This window comes from Suncus etruscus, chromosome 12 (assembly GCF_024139225.1).
Source record: "Suncus etruscus isolate mSunEtr1 chromosome 12, mSunEtr1.pri.cur, whole genome shotgun sequence".
Lineage (NCBI taxonomy): Eukaryota > Metazoa > Chordata > Mammalia > Eulipotyphla > Soricidae > Suncus > Suncus etruscus.
In genome coordinates, this window is record NC_064859.1 from 88,280,262 (window position 1) to 88,298,939 (window position 18,678).

Here is an 18,678-nt window from a genome sequence, read left to right on the forward strand (position 1 = left end):
TTTTTCTGTTTATTTTATTTGTTTATTCACAGAATCATGGATTGAACCCAGAACACCCTGCCAATAATATATGTGCTCTACCACGGAGCCATATCCCCAGCACAGAACACAACTATAAAGATAGTCTTTGGCTACCCCCTAGAATGAAGCTACACAAAGTGTCTCCTGTTTTTGTTTTTGTTTTTGTTTTTGTTTTTTATTTCTTTTGACACCTGGCAGGATTAGAATATTTGGCCTCTTCTGTTTTTTTACTTCAAAGCACCAGGTTACAATTTACTTTTTCCTAAACAGGCACCCAAAAATCACCCCCACACTTAACATACCCCAAAATTTCCAGTACTCCCAACCCTGCTGGCTTTTCTTACACAAACATAAGTGACTTAGACTTCCCACCAAGTCTGCTGTAGCAGTTTTAATGTTTACAATCCTGTGTCACCCCAGGTCTGAGACAGTCTCCCAATTAAACCCTGGTTATACTTCTTTTTCCAAGTGCGAAAGAATCCAATTAAAGTTAATGAAAGCAATCAGTCTGCAAGTCTCAGGGTGTTCTGCCCCATTTGTGAATACAGGTAATAATGCTGCTGACCTCATGGAGAGAAGAGGAGAGGCCCCTTAGTTCTCGGCAAAGGATCCAGACCTGAAGCAGACAGAGAAACCTGGACTTTAAGAGGTCACCTAGCTTGGATTCCCCTACAAAGTATGGGATCCCATTAAGTATCGATTGTCCTTTAAGAAGCTTAAAAGGGAACTTACGGGAACTGCTACTTTAGAAAATTTTAGGGGCCGGGCGGTGGCGCTAGAGGTAAGGTGCCTGCCTTGCCTGCACTAGCCTTGGATGGACCGCGGTTCGATCCCCGGTGTCCCATATGGTCCCCCAAGCCAGGAGTGACTTCTGAGCGCATAGCCAGGAGTAACCCCTGAGCGTACCGGGTGTGGCCCAAAAATAAAAAAAAAAAAAAAAAAGAAAGTTTTAGACTTATTTGGCCACCCTATGGCTAGAGTTTGGCAGTATCTTCCATTAGCCTGCAATCCTGGGACTCTACACTTGTTTTTAGGGAGACCTTCATAGTATTATCCTCATTTTCCTAACTGTCTTCCATGAGGCAGTCTTGAGCCCAGAGAATAACATCATCAGGGAACTCAAAGTCCCTGATGTTGAACTCATTCAACTCTCTGATCGCACAGGCTGTCTTCATGCTTTGGATGCTCATCTCAGAGCACTTGATGGATTTTCTAAGAGAGTTAGTCTAGGGCCCCTCAAATAACACCCACCAGGTACAGATCACCATGCCAAAGGAGCTACAAAGGCATTTCTCTCAGACCTGTCACAGCTGTCAACAGTTTCCTGTCACCATTCATTCCCAGGAGACCTGTCTCCGACATACCACTTTCCTGCCCAAGTTCAGCTGAAAAACCACACACACATGAACACATGTGTTTCTCACTGTTCTGTATTTATTTTGAATGCTAACTCATTTGGAAGTCATTTCTTGGCAGAATCATGCAGTTTTGACCTCAAAGTGATTTCCCATGCTTTTTGTTCTCTCAGACCACTGTCGTGACTCTGTCCTGACACCAATGAAGGAGCCCAGCGCTGTTCTTCAATACTTCAGCTCTGGCCCAGGAAACAAAGCTGACACTCATGAGCAGTTGGAAAACTGAATAAGGCAGTAAATAATTAAGTGCTACTCAATTACATAATTGATTAATTATAACTAATTGCCACTTAAATGAACTGCTGTAGCCCACATTGATCTTTCTTGGCTCTGACCTCATAGAGCGGCCATAGTTTGAACCGCTCATTCTGGCACTTAGGTCCAGAACCTTCCTTCCATCTCCACGGAGATGGATCTTCTCTTCTTGAAACTGGAATGGCCCCAGGTCATATCTGAGTCAAGGACAGGCCATGGAATTTTTGTCTTTTATATCTATGAGGGCTCTTGGCTTAATAGACATCAATGTCCAAAAGATGGACTCACATTAACTTAAACAAAGTGTGCACATTTTATTTACCTGTGAGAATAAATGAGAGTCATGCAGTCATACCCCCTTAATATATACTTGAAAATAACCCTATCAGTATTATTAGGTCCTTGTACTCTCGCTTGTAAAGCACCATGATGTTAGATTTAATCCTCTGGCTGCTATTTTGCCTACAATATATCCATAAGCATTGCTGGATGCAGGATGGCAAGGAAAAGTCCATCAGAGAGATGACCTCTTGCTGCCTTCTGGTTTTTCTTCTCAAAGGTTCCAGATTCCCCCAATAGGCTCTGAGCTACTTAAGGAGTGCATTATCTGTAGTAAGTTCCCAATTACCTAGAAGAGCCCATTGTATCAGTCAGCTCAGGTTGCTGTAATAAAACATCACGCACTGGGAACCTAAAACAGGAGAAGACCTGAGTTCAAAAACTGGAAGACTGAAGTAGTAGTACTGCATCTGCTTTCATTCTGAGGCCTTTCTCCATGTTTTTTTTTCTGTATCCCTCTTCAGTCCCATTCAGATTAGACCAGGGCCCCCATGATCTTCTTTTACCTTACTGCTTCCTATAAAGGTGCCATCTGCAAACACCATAACATTATGTGCTACTAAGAGATAGACCATCAACAAAAGAATGTGGGACCCAATTTAGCCCACAGTAACCATAAATATTCACTATACCTTTGGTGCAATGAGGGGTAATCAGAAGCATTGGTGGAAAGAAAATGGATTCACTGCTAAGAACCAAGTGGAGATCCAGGAACAAGAGACTCATCCCAGAGAGCCTCCTGTTCAATCACCTCCTTTTCCTTGTCTCTGGTAGCTTTCATGCTTTCTAAAATGATCTCATGTTCCCTTACCATTTGCAAAATTTCATAAATATATGGATATCACCGACCATGGAGGGGATCTCAGAGATGAGAGTGGACATGGGGTTCTGCTGTCTTCTCTCACATTTTAAGGGTGCAGATCACTTTCTTGAGGGAGAACATAGTTCCATTCTTGTCCCTATAACCTAGGAAATCCTAACCTCCTGCTGAATTGAAGATTTTGTAAATAACGAACATTTAAAAGGGAAACAATGCCCCAGAATTGGGGCCTTTTTCTTTTCGTGTTCAGCAAAATTATTACTGTTGTTGAACAGGAGCCGCACATGCAGCGGCAGGAGAGGCCCAATAATTACGGCAGGGCTGAGAGCGCTCAGGGTCAGCAAAACAAAGAGGAGGAAATTGCCTGCACAGATTGGCTCAAATATCAGGTTCAACGAAGAAGAAAACACAATTTGTTCATTTGGAAAATGACTCCGGTGACATAAAGGCTCTGCACAGTGCTGGAATTAGGTGGGGGAAACAGCCCAACGGGGAGTAGGCCTTCCTGGAAAGAAAATAGCTAACTGCCTTCACCCCAAGAACAAAGTTGAGAACAGAGCAGGTGGACAACAGCAGGTGTTTAGGATCCCCAAGCAGTTAATCTAGGGGATTAGGAACCCTTTTCAAATTGCAGTGTCTTTCAAGATCCCTGAGCTGAATTCTGGCTGAGCATCCCAGCCTGGACATTAAGGGATACAGGGCTTGGGGAAGTTTTGAGGAGGGCTACCAGTAGCTTCTTCTCATTCATCAGATGAGACATGGGGAGAGGTTGGCAGCCATATCCATAACTACCAGTCATACCAGGGACCCCTGTAAAAAAGACCCTTCATTTTCTTTCCTTTTCTACACCTACTCCCTGGGCCATGGAAGCCTGCATTCCAAAAGAGCTAGATCAAGAACTGAATGTCCAAGACACTTATCTCTCTAAGGAAGCTTCTAGGTTAGAGCACCTGCCTGGTTTTCATAGGCTTCCACCACGGTCATAGCACATCACTAACAAACTGAATAAAACCTGAGGCTGAAACGGTGGTACAAGCAATAGGGCATTTGCCTTGCATGTGTTAATCTAGGATGGACAGCGGCTCGATCCCCGGGGGGTCCCATATGGTCCCCCAAGCCAGGAGCGATTTCTGAGCGCATAGTCAGGAGTAACCCCTGAGTATTATCGGGTATGGCCCACAAAGCTAAATAAAAATAAAACTGAATGAAACAGCTAACTTAATGCTCTCTGCCTTAGTAGAGCACACCATCCTAACGCTTTGCTTTAGACCTTCCAAACAAAGGGAACAGATCAGGGGTCTCCACACAGCACAAGGAATTAAGGTACTGTGGGTACTAGGTCACTTAAAGGTTAGAGGTCAGTGTGAGGACTTCACTTCACCCCAGCCAACTGTCCATCAACAGTCCATACAAAGTAAATTTTAGCTTTATCTCTGATCTGTGAGCTACTTCACACACACACACACACACACACACACACACACACACACACACACACACACACACACAACCTTTAAGCCCTCCAAGGCAAAACTTTATGAAGATGAGGCTCCTTCTCACTCTCTTCTCCTGATATCTAGTATCTCTGTAATTAAGCCCTTCTCAAATCCAATCCAAACATGCCACTGCCATTACATCCTGCCTGGGTTGAGACTTAGCAGATCCACCTTCATATACAGAAACAAATAGCTATTTTCAAGATATAATTGGGGTTCCTACCATCAGTGGAATTTGGCAGTGAGCCGGGTCTAGGTGAGGGTTTTGTGCGTGCTGTGATCTAAGCCGGAACCTGAAGCACAGAGAGGCATTAAATCTGTGAAAGAGGCAGCAGGAAGAAGGAAATGGGATGTGGGAGGGTACTGCCCGGGGAAGGAGAGACAACAGGCCTGACCATAGCCCTGAGAAGCCCAGGCTGCCCCACTCTCATTTGCCAGCTCCCACAGATATGGCCATCTGCACTAGTCATTTAATGGCACTGTCTGGCACTTAATTGACTCTTAAACATAATGCCGCTATTGTGGACAAAGTTTAGTTGTCGCTAATTAAGTCATTGAGAATTGAAATACAGAGCAAAGACAGAACTGCCCACTATCACTCAGTGAAATGGAATAACTTTGTAATTTGCAAAAGCAAAATATGGGGCTCCCCCGTCTCTTCCTGGAGTTTCCAGCTGAGCTGGTCAATTAATGGAAAATGGACTCTGCAGAGCCCAGGACACCCTGCACTACTGTCCCCAGTATCTTTTCCTCCTATATGTGATGTATCATTTCTAGTGCTTTCTATTAGTTCAAGAATCTATCAATGAGCGTGGGCCTTTAAAATTCCTGTTTTAATTCTAATTTGCATTGTTTATGAAAGGGTACAACCGAGGATGAAGTTAGCTGAAGATTTTTTTCTCCTTAGAAACATTGGAGAAAAATTAGGTAAGGCCTATTATTTAGGAATAGAAAACATAAGGATATGTTTAAAATTCTGGCAGCTATTTATAGATAAACAGTAAATACAAGTGGAGTTATACCAACTAACCATACCACCAGTCAACTTCTGTAGAATCAACATTCTTATTTCCAGGGAGTTCTAATATATTCAAAGACATGAAGAATGGCACCAGAAGAATTTATCACTGACATTTGCTAAATTAGATATTCCTGAGGTTTGCCTATATGGATGACAACATTTTTAGCACTTCAAGGTCCTTGCAAGAAAAAGTCTATAAAAATTCAGGATGGTATTGTTATCATCAACACTTTAAAATTGACTATGATTGTTACAGGAGTTTTAAAATCAAAGAAACCTAATAGAAGAAGGAAATTATATGTGTATTTGATATTTGAATTTATGTGGATAAGATTTAAAGCATAATATTGTGATGTTTGTTTTAGATAAATTTGTTTTTACCCAAGTCGTTTTTATCTGGGCCAAAGTCAATGCCTACTTTAGCAGAGAACCATCAGCCACATAATGTCTATCAACAATTCGCCAATTAACGAAGGCATCGTGTTTGACAGTTCAGCTCTCAACCTCCTCAACCATGCCTTCCATCTTGGCTGCCGTCCTAATTAATGACTAATCTATAAAAGGAGGATAATAATACATACCTCATACATGCCACATACATAATTATAAGGATTGAATCAGATCCCACATGGTACCTGGTACTGAAGTGCTTGGTAAATGTTTAGATTTATGTTTCTCTTTATTTTTTCCCTGATATGTTGTATATGCCACTATCTTTCCTATTGTGTTTCCAAGACTAGAAATAAAGATGATGCAGTTAAAATATATTCAGATATGTTTTCTTGTCAAAAGCCAAAGGAATCAGGGGCTGGAGCGATAGCACAGCATAGGGCATTTTCCTTGCACACTGCTGACCCAGGACAGACCTGTGTTCAATCCAGTGTCCCATATGGTCCTCCTCAAGCCAGGAGCGATTTCTGAGCACATAACTAGGAGTAACCCCTGAGCATCACTGGGTGTGGGCAAAAAAACAAAATAAAACAAACAAAAAAATCAATAAAATCAGAGATTATAGATGTTAGTTTGACCCTCTTAGGAGATGGTTCCCTAATCCAAACTTCCAGTGTTATCATGGTCTATCCTGAGCCTAGAGGACAATAAGAAAGTTAAAAATCTAGGATATTAAATCAAAAATGTGTTTAAGCTATTTTACTAGAAATACTATTTTTTTTAATGACCAGCAATCTTCAGAATTCATAAGCAACAAATTCCTTAGGGCAAGAGCTCTGGCTCACATTTCTTTAAAATCCTTCTGACACCCGGTGTCATAACTGGTTCTCAACTAATAATCTTTCGATGTAACTTAATTTTTTAATGAAATCTTGCTAACAGATAACAACAATGCCATGATTTGGAGTCTAGACATTATGTTGCAGCTGGGGAAAAGATAGCTCAAGCGATAAAGCACGTGCCTAGCATTTTGAGACCCTGAGTTTCAACCTCTATACTGCATGCCCTTCCCATGTCGCCCTCCAGAACCCGCAGATGTGATGCAGCTTTGGTGGCCTCTGAGCACTGTCAGGATAGACCCCCAGTGGTCCCTAAGCACTAAACCATTATGTCTATACCACCATGCCAACATATCCAAGAGTGGCCACTGTGTTGCCCAAGCACTGTTTGGGGATATTCTCTATTTAAACAAACAAACAAAAAAAAAATAGAAATGCCATTAGTGCTGTAAGCAAAGTTACCTGTAAGAGAAGTCTTATTCAGACCATCTCAGTTTTAGCCACAACTGGATCTTCTTTGGAGGGGCAGTGCCATATGCAATTAGAGACAGAAAGCTTATGCCAATGACCCAATGTCTCCAATGAGAATGGACAGGCACATGGAATTAATAAACTTTCTCTAGAAGTTAAATAAATATTTGAGTCTTGATCTTATTTGAAATTTTCTCCCCAATTTCTATTGTCTTTATGTTTATAATACTTTTTATACACATAAGTATATATAAACATACCAACTGATATTCTACAGATACATGGAACCAATTTACATGTCATCCTATTGTATATCAGATTAACTTCAGGCATTGCCATATAATGGCACATGCTAAAATATCATTCAGCCTCTGCAGCCATCAAAGCACCATTCAGTTACCACAGTACAAGACCAGTGAATTTGAATCATCAATTAATATTCTGATCTGTGACTAATTCCTAACCACAGTTTAACTGTAACCAATTCCATAACTTATTTGGCTTTTTTCAGCAAAGGACTTGTCACAAAGTATACAAATAAAGTACTTTGTCCTGGTTTTAATCCTCTAGGGCATCTCTTTATGTAAGGAGACATTATATACTCAGACCCATGAAAAACACTAGAATTAGATTTCCATAATAGTTCTATGGGTTGAGAACATATATGCACCCTGATGGCCACACTTGCTTCAGGAAGAAGCTAGGGCCCTGGCTGTGTTTCCCACAGTAGGTTCTTATTTTTGACCTCTTCCGTCTTCTAAGCTGGGGTATTGTCTGCCTGCCAACTAGGTGTGGACTATGAAATTCTTTGTGTGCTGTAAGTACCAAGAGTGTGCTTCTATAACTTTGCTTTATAGACCTAACTTTACAATACAAAAGAAACTGCAAATCTCTGACACATCACTATTCAGTACTTCCTTGGAATTTCCAACTGGAAGTATGGCCATTGTACTAAAGTAATATGTGACCCATCATGATGAAAAATCAGAGTAAGGGAGTCAAATGCCTCAATTCCGTGGTCATGAGTCACAAGCATTGCTCCTGGAAATGCTTCTGGAGATCATTCCTTCCATAAGAACATCTTACTTAGCAGGAGAGAGTTTAAAAGATAGTCCAGGGTCATATATAATGGCCACTTTGTCCTGGTTTCATGGCACTTTACCAGGTCTCCCCCACAAAGCCAATCACCTGCTTACTATGCACTAAAAGCTTGATTCTGCCAATGTGATTTTTCAATATTGACTCTGTTTTCTGCTTTGCCTTACTGACTTGTATCATTTGATGAGTAGATATGTTTGGATTCTGTGGTACTGTTTTATACATGAAGGCCTTTGATAGGTCCCAGCAAAATAGCCATTAGAACAAGTTTTAATGACTGTCTCCTCAATTTTTGTTTTTGTTTTTGAGCCACATCCAGCACTGCTCAGGAGTTGCTATTGAATCTGTACCCCTTTGTTTTGTGTTTGTTTATTTTGTTTGTTTATTTGTGTGTTTTATAAAATCTTTATTTAAGCACCATGATTAGAAGCATGATTGTAGTTGGGTTTCAGTCATAAACAGAATACCCCCCTTCACCAGTGCAACATTCCCACCACCAAAGCCCCCTCTTGTCTTCCCCACCCTTTCCTGTATTCAAGACAGGCACTCTATTTCTCTCACAATTAACATTGTCATGCTAGCTGTTAGTGTATTTATTTCCCTAACTGCACTCACCACTCTTTGTAGTGAGCTTCATATTGTGAGCCCGTCCTTCAGGCCCTCATCTCTATTGTCTATTGGGCATTATTACAATGATGTCTTTAATTTTTCTTAAAACCCATAGATGTCTGCACTCCCTTTGTTGAGGAAGCAAGGAACAAAGAGAAGAGAGAAGGTTAAATAGTGGAAGGGTGGGCTGGAGTGATAGAGCAGCAGTATGGCATTTGCCTTGCATGGAGCCAATCCAGGATTCAAAAGAATTGCATGTGGCTCTGGAGCTGCAGGTTGCCAACCCCTGCCTCACACTATTCCCCTATCTCCTAAAAGTCTCATTCTAAACCCTAAGAAAGCTTGAACTATTCTAAATCCAAACTTTGCCAATGTCCTCCTCCGAATCTCCATTCTCAATTATATCAAAAATTTATCCTTTCCTCTAAATTAAATAATCCTCTTGCCCCCCCCCAGAAAAATGTTACATGGAATTAAGAGGGATGATTGATAAGTTGCCTGAATTTTAATTATAAGATTCAAAGAAGAAATAGTAACCAACACACTTTATTTAAAGTCCAACAATAGACTATGCCAGAGTAAAAGGCTTGTGGGTACCTTATCATGAATCATGTTCTTGAAATCTAATTCAAATTTGCTCAAATATTTTTCTATTTGAATAAAAGGTTAAAATGAACATGCTTATTTTTCTAAGGAAAGAGCTTCTATCTATCATCAGAGACCAGCAGCCTATGACCAGACTGTGAAAGGTGACCAACTGATACGGGAACTGAAAGAGATCAAGAAACACTAAGCATTGATTTTTCCTGACTTCATTCTCATTACAAGAACTTCATCTGGACTCACTGCTCTGCCTCGTTTGTCTCCTGGCAAATTCTCAGAAGCTAGAATTCCTGCAGAGTAACTACCTATCCACAGCTCCCTCCCTTTTCTGGAGATTAACCATGCTTGATCATATCCACAATCCCCTCCACATACACATATTTTTGATACATGCAAAGAATACATACTCATGCAATAAATGACACACACACACACACACACCCTCTTCCTACATTATCTATCTCAATGAATGACTCATACTCCAAGTTGACTGAGCCAAAGCCCGAATAATTCTAAACTCTTTCTCTATTACCTAATAACTATTGTAAGCATTATCTCTGCTGAACCCATGAAAATCTTTTGCTCTACCCCCATGAGTCCTCATTATCTCTCATCTAAACTTGCAGTATTAGGAGATGCTATTCTCAAAGGAACGAAATTCCACTACACCCTAAAGACTCAAACCATTGTGCAATTATTGGCTGTACTATGCTGGGCATCATAAGAACATTCCTCAGCTCAAGTAGATCACAATATCTTTACACATGGGATGCAACCTGACCATGAAGAAAGGAGAGAATGTATGATGATAAAGTGACAATCAACTAACTCAAGGACACCTCCAAATGGGATCTCTGCAGATCCTGATGCTATCTGAAAGGATTATAAGAGGGAGGGGGAATTTGAGCTGAATCACCAAAAAGGAGCAGAACTTGAACCTGTAAAGTAGAAAGAGCCAAGAAGAAATGTCTAAAAAACCAGAGGAACCATGAGTTCTACAAAGGAAAACGAGATGTCTTAATATTGCAGTTCATAAAATAAAAAAGGATAAATCCAAATAAAAGCATAGGTCTGGGAAATAACAAAGACCAGAAAGGTAAATCAAGGAAATGGAACTTCGTAGTGAAAAAGATAAATATGTATGGAACCCTTCTTCTGGGCTCAGAAAATGTAAAGAGAATGAGGAGCAGTGAAATACATCCAAGAATGGAAACTACTACCTCTGTCTAAAGTCCTCTCCTTTCCTTACCTGACCCAGTGACTTATTTCTTTGGTCACCAATTTGTCCAGTTCATGAGGGGATGTATCTAGGGCAGGCAGCACTTCTCTCATTTAATATCTTGCTGTTCCAAAAATACACCTACTTTGAATCTCAGATTTATAGATGGACTTGGTCATGTGTGGCACAGGGGACCTATGAATGGAACTTTCCATTGTAATATCTCTTCCCTCATCATGGAGAGGGGAACTGGCCTTTCTCTGCCTAAGGAACCAAATACCTAAGTTGCAAGCCCACTGGAATTTAGCAACTCACTCAATCAACTCTAGACTTTCAAATCAGAACCAACACAGAGGTGGAGAAAAATTATATTCACTTCCCAAACCTGGAGAGAGTAAGCCAGGAAAGAGGCTATGACTATTTTTCAAAAGCAGACACATGGTGTTTTCAAATTTACTATGTTGATATCACCCAAATGAGAACCCTGATGGTCTCCAGAAGCACAGAAACAACCTCCAAACCAAGGGAAAGTGGCAAAAGGCAGCTCTAAGAGACTAAAAGCGTACATGAATGCTCATATCTGAAACATTCCTCCTGCCTTTGACAGAACTGCAAGATTCATGGTTGTCTCTTGAGAAACTTGTGTTTTAGTCCCTACTCTGCTGTAAAATCACCCCATTCAGGGATGATCTTTGTTTTGGGTAAAAATAAGATGTAATCTAACACTCTACTAACTACTTGCTAGTTAAAGTATTCAAGGTACTTGCTTATTCCAGTGAGGCCTCCTTACATTCCTTTGTTAAATAGAAGTGATAACCCACTCCTTAGCTGTCACTGAAGCAGAGGATTTGCAGAAGAGCTAAATGAGCCTATGGTAAGGGAAGGAGTTCTGCACCATGTAGTTCTGTGCTAAAGACAAATGTAGTTATCATGATGTGGTGAGCAAAGCCCTGAGCAGAGAAGCAAAATGAGACCATACAGATTCTGCCACTGCTTTCAAGGAAGTAGTGGTGAAAGATATGGATGCTACCCTCAAATGGCCATTAGACTTGTGAAATGTCCTATCCAGACTACAGTAAACTAAGGAGAAATGATGGCAGATGAATATAGAAGACTAAAGCAGAGAAGATATACCAGAAGAGTTTGAAAATGAACTAGAAGAATTGTTATACTATCCATTATTTTATTGCTCAGCATAACCATGGTTATTATCCTTTTCAATTATTCTTTGGCATCTTTCATGATACTCAGATATATTTTATTACATAAGTGCATAATAGTTAACTCATTAGTCAATCCTCATTTTAAGATAGAACTATATGATAACAATAGTTCAAAATTTGCAGTTGTGAATATGGAATCTAGAGTGTTTCTTGGTTTAGATTCCATCACCATCTTTTATTACTTGGGTTACCTTAGGTGAATAGCATAAACACTCTAAACTCACTTTCATATTTAAAAAATAGAACTAAAAATATTACCTAACACTGAGAGTTGAATATCTTAGGTACTTTATTTAGATCCTTTATGCAAAAACACTTTTAAAAATCTAAAGACATAACAGGCATCTAAAGGCTAATAACTGCCATTATTATCAACATAATTATTCCTATATTTAGTCTTTAAGCACATCTATGATTATACTATTGACATAATTCCAAATAGTACAACCACTAGGTAAACCAATTTGTCCATATTGAAGGTTTTAAATATATATTTCCCTAATTGTAAATTTCCCAAAATTCATATACTGAATTAGAATTCTGCCTTTAATCAAGATTAGGTAACATGACTAGATTTACTCTCCCACTAGAAGCAGATAAAAAATAACTGTCAAAATATGAGAGGGGGTGTTGTTTATTCACTTGACATCAGGAAACACAAAACAGTGATTTCTGAAAGATAAAATAAATTAAACATGCTCTGTCATGACCCACTTCTCACTATATGGAGTTGCCAGGTGAGAACTCAGGAGACAGAATCCAGATGGAGTCCTGTCTTCTGTCTGAGTTGAGGAAATAAAGTTTCAATGCAACACACAATGGAAGAAATGAAGTTGAGTCAAGGAAAAAATACTCAGAAATAATATATACAAGTTATAGAATAAGTAGGAAAGAATTTAAAAAATTGTTCTAAATATATTCCATAGTCTAGGTTGTACTAAGAAAAGCAACTTCCATGGAGTCATGGAGAACACAGAAAATAAATTGGAAAATACATGTATGCAATTAGAACTATATCAGATGGACTTGACAGGAAACTATAAATTCAGGATAGATGACTGAACTTAAAAATAAGCAATAATTGGGCCCGGAGAGAAAGCACAGCAGCATTTGCCTTGCAAACGGCTGATCCAGGACCAAAGGTGGTTGGTTCGAATCCCGGTGTCCCATATGGTCCCCCGTGCCTGCCAGGAGCTATTTCTGAGCAGACAGCCAGGAGTAACCTCTGAGCAATGCCGGGTGTGACCCAAAAAAAAAAAACAAAAAAAAAATAATAAAATAAAATAAAATAAATAAGCAATAATTAACTAATCAAAATGGAAGGTAGAAACAAAAATATATTGGGGGAAGAAATGAACTCTTCATGAATATTAAGATGTTTAGTATAACAAAGACAATTACACTATGAACTAAATTGTCAAAATAAGGAAATAGATAATCAAGTGCTTAATAAAATTTTAATATCAGCTGGGTCGAATGGGAGCTCAATTTCCAGTTTTTGGAGGAATCTCCATATCACTTTCCATAGAGGTTGGACTAGACAGCATTCCCACCAGCAGTGGATAAGAGTTCCTTTCTCTCCACATCCCCGCCAGCCAGCACTGATTGTTCTCATTCTTTGTGATGTGTACTAATCTCTGTGGTGTGAGATGGTATCTCATCATGTTTTGATTTGCATCTTCCTGATGATTAATGATGAGGAGCATTTTTTCATGTGCCTTTTGGCGATTCGTATTTCTTTTTTCTTTTTTATCAAAGTGTCTGTTCATTTCTTCCCCTCATTTTTTTTTTTTTTTTTTTTTTTTTTTTTTTTTTGGTTTTTGGGCCACACCCTGGGACGCTCAGGGGTTACTCCTGGCTATGCGCTCAGAAGTTGCTCCTGGTTTCTTGGGGGACCATATGGGACACCGGGGGATCGAACCGCGGTCCGTCCTAGGCTAGCGCAGGCAAGGCAGGCACCTTACCTCCAGCGCCACCGCCCGGCCCTTCCCCTCATTTTTTGATGGGATTAAGTATTTGTTTCTTGTAAAGTTCTGTCAGTGCCCTGTATATTTTGGAGATTAGCCCCTTATCTGATGGGTATTGGGTGAATAGTTTCTCCCACTCAGTGGGTGGCTCTTGTATCCTGGGCACTATTTCTTTTGAGGTGCAGAAGCTTCTCAGCTTAATGTATTCCCATCTGTTTATCTCTGCTTCCACTTGTTTGGAAAGTGCAGTTTCCTCCTTGAAGATGCCTTTAGTCTCAATGTCATGGAGTGTTTTACCTACGTGTTGTTCTATATACCTTATGGTATCAGGTCTGATATCAAGGTCTTTAATCCATTTGGATTTTACCTTCATACATGATGTTAACTGGGGATCTATGTTTGCTTTGCAAGTGGCTAACCAGTTCTGCCAGCACCACTTGTTGAAGAGGTTTGCCCTGCTCCACTTAAGATTTCTTGCTCCTTTGTCAAAAATTAGGTGTTTGTATGTCTGGGGAACATTCTCTGAGAACTCAAGCCTATTCCACTGATCAGAGGCCACTCCTAGGAATATACCCTAGGAACACAAGAATACAATACAAAAAACCCTTCCTCACACCTATATTTATTGCAGCACTGTTCACAATAGCCAGGCTCTGGAAACAACCAAGATGCCCTTCAACAGATGAACGGCTAAAGAAACTTGGTACATATACACAATGGAATATTATGCAGCCATCAGGAGAGATAAAGTCATAAAATTTTTCTATACATGGATGTACATGGAATCTATCATGCTGAGTGAAATAAGTCAAAGGGGAGAGAGAGAGAGAGAGAGAGAGAGAGAGAGAGAGAGAGAGAGAGAGAGAGAGAGAGATGCAGAATAGTCTCACTCATCTATGGGTTTTAAGAAAAATAAAAGTCATTTTTGCAACAATCCTAAGATAATGAGAGGAGGGCTGGAACTTCCAGCTCACTTCATGAGGCTCACCACAAAGAGTGGTGAGTACAGTTATAGAAATAACTACACTGAGAACTACCATAACCATGTGAATGAATGAGGGAACTGGAAAGCCTGTCTAGAGTACAGGTGGGGATGGGGTGGAATGGAGGGAGATTTGGGACATTGGTGGTGGGAATGTTTCACTGGTGAAGGGGGTGTTCTTTACAACATGACTGAAACCTAATCACAATCATATTTGTAATCAAGATGCTTAAATAAAGATATTATAAATAAAAAATTTTAATATCAGGAAAATGTTTGAAATTCAGAAAACTTTAAATTTATAGATTCAAAATCAGAAAATGCTAAACAAAAGAACAATAAATTATTTAAAAACATATAGCAGTTATTCAAAACTAGTGAAAAGTTAAACTTTAAAAGCATCATGGAGGGGCCAGAGAGATAGCATGGAGGTAAGGCATTTGCCTTGCAATCAGAAGGACGGTGGTTCAAATCCCAGCATTCTATATGGTTCCCCGAGCCTGCCAGGAGTGATTTCTGAGTGTAGAACCAGGAGTGACCCCTGAGCACTGCCGGGTGTGACCCAAAAACCAAAAAAAAAAAAATAATAATAATAATAAGCATCATGGAAAAGAATATATATCACATCATACAGCAGCACGAGAATAATATTAAAAAGAATACAAGCTAGAGAGAGGGCAAAATATGTTTTAAGTAATGAAAGAAAAATCATTCTACAATTATAGAGCCAGTGAAAATGTCATTCCAAATAATAAGTTAAATCTCATCAAAACATTTTATGACATACAAAGCTAAACGAATTTATCATTAGCTAACTGCCAATACAAGAAATACAGAAGAAATTTCTTTCAGGCAAATCACACATACATACAAACTTAAACTAATCAAAAACATAAAAATATAATAAATAGAAAATATCAAAGTAATGTTAAGTATATTTACTTTATTATTGTCTTAAAATATATGGCTACTCAAGCAATAACATAAGGATTAAAAGACATGTAGAGATAAACAATAATAGAATAATAACATGAATACTAGAAAAAGAATATTGAAGCATACCATTGTAAGGTTGATGAGCAGATAGTTGAGAATATATTTCTTGTGATTAGAATGTGCCAAGTGTAGCAAACGATAACTTTCCTGAGGCCTAGAGCTGGTCTTATGCCAGGAAACTTCAGGGGTAGGATCTCTTTGTATTTAGGCCAAGGTTATTCCTTTCCATGCCTCTCATATTTTGGTGGGTCTATGCAAACAACAATTGCCGCTCTAACACCGTTTTTACTGTGCTCCTTTGACTCTAATCCTTAAAACGCACCCACTTAAAATTTGAGGTTAACTTAAGCTAATATGCATGTACATGGAAATGTAAAAAATACTATGCCTTTAATGTTTAAGGAGTTACGTAAGTTTGATGGCTTTAGATTGCCTTGTGTGCTGTTAAGAAATATTATAATGTGCTACAATCTGGGGACTTGAGGGACAAAGTAATTGCACATGGATTCTGTTTTATTTATCTTAACTTTCTTTGGTGAAAGTTCAAAGTTAAGATATCAGCAAGGGGACTTCTTCTGATAATTATGTTATGGGTGATTGTCCTTCCACTGTAACTTTACCTTATCCTCTTTCTTTGCATCTTTTGTTCTCATAATTCAAAATAAAAAATTTATAAAAAAAAAAAGAATGTGCCAAGTGTGTATGCCATAAACAAGTCAGAAAACAAATAGAAATGAGTCAAATGGTCCTGCTACCTGTTTTTGCAAATGAGATTACATAGTAAATCACAGAATCTCAATAAAATTTTAAAAATTGTTTATCAAAACCTAGTTACACTAATTTTGTACACCTATCTCTTTATTACATATGACTTGTTTCCAAGATGGTTATGGACTTATGTAGTTGTAAAGAGAACATACAACCTACAAAGTTTATAATGTTCCTAATCAGGGACCGGCGAGGTGGCGCTAGAGGTAAGGTGTCTGCCTTGCAAGCGCTAGCGTAGGACGAACCGCAGTTTGATCCCCTGGTGTCCAATATGGTCCCCCCAAGCCAGGGGTGATTTCTGAGCACATAACCAGGAGGAACCCCTGAGCATCAAACGGGTGTGGCCCCCCAAAAAAGAATCATATACATAAAATGTTCATAATCTGAATCCTTTCAAAATAAAAACCTTTGTAAGTTACCCTGCTCCTGTATAAGTTTTTTAAAAAAAACTACTGAAAACCAAGAAATATAATGAGATAAAAAAACAAAACCCAAAAGAAGGCAAAATATTGAAATTGTAAGCTATATTTTAAAAACAAACAGTAATATTGTATAATTAAACTAGTCATAACACATTAAATCCGTTGAGCTATCTCTCTAGCAGTAAATTTTAAAAAGAAATTATGAAGTATTTTCTTCAGGAAATAATGAAATAAAATCACATCATATAAGAATTTGTGGTATGTATGTAAATAGCATAAATTTTTGGTGCTAAAAATTTATTTTAGAACTAAGGACTAAAATGAAAATCTCAAAGCAATGAATGACTTAAGAAATTAGGAAGAAAAATTAAACATCCGTAGAAAGAAAAAAAAATCAAGTGAGGAAATAAAATAAAATAAACAATAAAGATTGATTAAAGACAAAGTTTGGTTCTTTGAGGGTATCAATAAGATTTATAAATGGTAACAGACTTAGTGGGGAATGAAGGTTGTAGGTAGAAAAAAAATAGAAATTTGCCAGTATCAGGAATAATAGAAGTGACATTAATTCATATTCTACAGATATATAAAATATAAACAGATATTATAAACTAAGCTGAAATTTTGATAATGTAGATGATATAAATTCCTAGAAAGACATAAGCCACCAAAATGTGTCTAAGAATAAATTATTAACTTATGATTAAATTTAAAATATAAAATTATATTTAACAATAAAATACACATACATATAATTAAGAGATGAATCATATATTTAGAAATTAAATAATATCAATTATACAAGCATCTTTCAGAACACTGAACAGAATATTTCTCAAGTCATTCCATAAGACTAATATTTTCAAAATTAGTAAAAGACATTAGAAAAATTGTGAACCAATATTATTCATGAAAAAATGGTTTTGAAAAAAAATACAAAAACAAAAAAAAAAAGAAAAAAAGAAAAAAAAACAAAGAAAAAAATGGTTTTGATATTTCACAAAGTTAAATCCAATAAAAAATAAATCTGGCTGTACATCATGACCAAATACACTTTATTTCAATATTGAAATATTGTTTTAATACGAGAAATTAATCATTACTATTCATCATATTAAATAAATTGTAAAATATTGCTATGTGAGTAGATATAAATAAAGCACATGGCAGTATCAATTATTCCTTATTACTTGTAAAGGCAAAGACACAAAATCCTTTAAACACTAGAAATTGAATGGAACTTCTTCAATACCTAAGAGATATCTCAGAGATAAGGTCATACCTTTTTTTTAAGGTCATACCTAGTAATAAAAACTGATCACATTTGTTCTAATAAGAAAGGATCTGATTTCTATTCACTATTGTACAAAAGATTTGGGATTAAGATTAGCCCAAAATTAGGGTCCGGAGCTGTGGTGCAAGGGATAAGGCCTCTGCCTTGACTGAGCTAGCCTAGGATGAACTGCGGTAAAATCCTCTGGCATCCCATATGTTTCCCCAAGACAGGAGCAACTTCTAAGCATATTAGATTTTATCAAAAATAAAATATTTCCTCCTCAAAAGATAGTTTCCAAAGTAAAAAAGCAGGGAGAAAAATAATTTATAATATGTAAATTTAACAAAGGAATTTCATAAAATTATATAATTCCTTATGATTTAATAATTAGAAGACAAAAGACAAATAACTCGATTTTAAAGTAGGCAAAGGTAAAAACATGTTTATC